At 43.9% G+C, this 2,929-nt stretch overlaps 1 pseudogene; it reads right to left on the bottom strand.

The window, feature by feature from the left end:
* Positions 1-2,092: 2,092 nt before the first annotated feature.
* Positions 2,093-2,264, bottom strand: LOC144764369 (U2 spliceosomal RNA; annotated as a pseudogene).
* Between the last annotated feature and the right edge of the window lie 665 nt (positions 2,265-2,929).

The raw sequence follows: 2,929 nt of genomic DNA on the forward strand, positions 1-2,929 counted from the left end.
TTTTGAGCCACATCTGTAGCAACTCCCACTACCTTTTCGTTCTGTGTTCTTTTTATACACATTTTTATGAGAAACCATACATACACTGGTTTCATTGTTAAGTGAATCAACATTAACTGTGGCAACTCTAGATATACCTGAAGAAGTAATACCAGCTAAAATCTTAGAAGAAACTACTGAACGTTCTATACTTCTAGCAATTTCCATAACCTCTTCGAGAGAGGGATTTTTACAAGTAAGAATTCTTTCTTGTATTTTTTTATTAAAACAATTAAAAACTAATTGATCCCTTAAAGCTATATCGAGATAATCTGCAAAAACACATTTAGACGCTAAAACACGTAGACTAGCTAAATAATCCTCAATAGATTCATCAGATGACGGCTTCCTTTTAAAACATTCATGCCGTTCCACCATCACTGAAGGCTAATCAACATATTGTCTACTTATACGTATAATAGCCTCTTTAAAAACATCCCATGTTTCATCTCCCCTGGGAGCTGGAACAATAGGAAGATTATCAAAAACATCTTGCCCCGCATTACCAAGATGATTAAATAGTAAAGCCTTTTTCCTAGCAGCTGAGTATTTGCCAGCATCAATAGCCTCTAGATAATTTTCAAATATTCTAAACCATTTGTGTCAAGGTTTAATAGGCTTTCCTGGCAACTCAAGGAATGGAGGAGGCTGCATTACATTATTGCTTGTACTGGTAGACATTTTTCAATAAAGTTTTAACAATAATGAATAAAGATTAATACCAAATTACTAAACTCTTTGTAAAACTGTTGATTAACATGTGTCACAAAGCTAAATTGTTTAGCCTCCTAGTTAGTAATGGCAGTCTCTTTGTAAATATTTGTACTTGCAAATACATGTAAATACATGTTTTCTTGTAAATACAGACCACCGGACCACCCCACCTGGTGACGCAGCCTTGCCCTGGACAAGCCAGGGAGCGAAGGCCCAGCCCCGCAGAATTAGGCAAATCCAAGCAATGACCCTACCCCCCTCTGGACGCAGCCTGGCTCCGGACAAGCCAGAGAAACGCAGGCCCAGCCCTCAGGGTGTCGAGTGTCGTCTCCCACCTCTAGCAGACCAGAATAAACCTGATCTTAGCCAAAAGGCCGAGCAGCAATAACCAGAATAGTGCCGGAATGAACGTCTCCCGAAGAAATCCACCTGGCTGACCCGGACCGGGGTCTTCCCTTGCACCGTCGCCTGCCGCCCTTTAGCCTCTTTTTCTGACTCCCAGCAAGACCTCAGCATGTGCCGGTGGAAAGCAGGCCCCGGCCTCAGGCCTTCTCCCGGCTCCCAGAGTCCTCCTCGGCTGTCGCCTCATTAGGCGTCACTTACCATAACCACGTTGTCCTCTTTCTAGTATTTGCATGCCCCGCCCCTTCCTGCGCACTGCTTCCAGCCGGCTGGCCAGAAAGCCTGGCAGCCAGGGGATGCTGGGAATCAGCCCAGGATGCCCTGGACAGCTCCCTGACCGGAAATGGCCGGCCCCTGGCCTCTCACCCTCGCTTGCCGGGGACACTGCTCCCCTGCAGCCTAAGGCCTATAGATAAGGTTTGGCCGTTCGGGGCGGGCAGAGAAGGAAAAGGACTCTGTATTTTTCTTCTTGCTCAGAGAAGCCAAGGGCAGTGTCCACTTCTCTGACAGCCTGCCTGCCTGCCTCCCTCCCTCCCTCCCTCCCTCCATCCTACTGACTTGCTGGGAACCTTCTTCCATTCGTTCCCCAGTGATATGGATCCAAAACCAATGGTAGTCTGCTGCTGAAAAAACAATCTTTTTCCGACGTTTGTCTCTTTTCAAAGTGCAGCGTCTGGATGGAGAAGGGAAAAAAAAAAATAAGAAAAATTTTTTATTTATCCTTTTTAAACGCGAAAAATAAATAAATAAATAACGCACGGCCCGGGTGCCGCAAAGTGACAAATAAGTCAAATAAGTACATAAATAAGGCAAGACACGGGGACCAGTTTGCTTTTATTCACAAGCAAACACAATAGCGCCACTTTACTAGGTTTGGTAGTGAAGCGCTACTTTCGTTTTCTCGTCTATTTTTCAACAGCATTGTTTTCCCCGGGTGGGGAAGTGCACCATTCCTGGAGGTACTGCATTACCAGGTTGATGTGTGGAATGGACAGAGCAAGCTCCTATTCCATCTCCCTGTTCCAAAAATCAATTTAATATATGGTCCCCAGATAGAGGACGTATCAGATATTAAACTGATAAGAACAGATTTATTTTTTTTTAAATATACTTTATTTATAAAAATTTGCAGAGATACATGTTAACCAATCCCATAGGGTGGTGTACATTTGAACCTGAGTAGGGGGTGCGTGCAGGCACCAACCTACCGGTTTTCCATCAAGATTTTATGCATACAGTATTCACGTGAGGCTATGTTTAAGAAACCCAGTCTGTCCATTTCCCTTGTTTCCATATTTTTTCCGCTTTTTCTTTCCCTTGCTGTTTAATATCAACATAGTAGAACACCATGATTTTGTTTAGGCATACATGGATGACGTCCTGCACTTCTAGCTCTTTATATTTAAATAAAAACAGGTTTCTGGCGACCCATAGGCTTTCTTTTGCACTACTGAGTATCCTCCATAGAGTCCTGTCTTTATTTTTTGACAGTGGACTCCCTATAATCAATTGTTGTACAAAGTTCCCCAAGGAGTGATGTTCGTATGGCAGTTGAAATGTCTCTCTCTCTCTAAGAGAATGTATAGAGGTTTGTAAGGGAAACAAGGAAATCCCTTATCGGAACTTAGGATGCCTCACACAACTAATTAGCTTGACGACAGCTGTCATCTTGCCAGATGGTTGTCTCGTCTCATCATCGGCTTCCTGCTCCAACGTCAAGCCGGCGCTGCAATGCCTGACGGGTAGCACAAATTGCTACACTTTTGTGGAGTTC

This window comes from Lissotriton helveticus, chromosome 6 (assembly GCF_964261635.1).
Source record: "Lissotriton helveticus chromosome 6, aLisHel1.1, whole genome shotgun sequence".
In the NCBI taxonomy this organism is placed as follows: domain Eukaryota; kingdom Metazoa; phylum Chordata; class Amphibia; order Caudata; family Salamandridae; genus Lissotriton; species Lissotriton helveticus.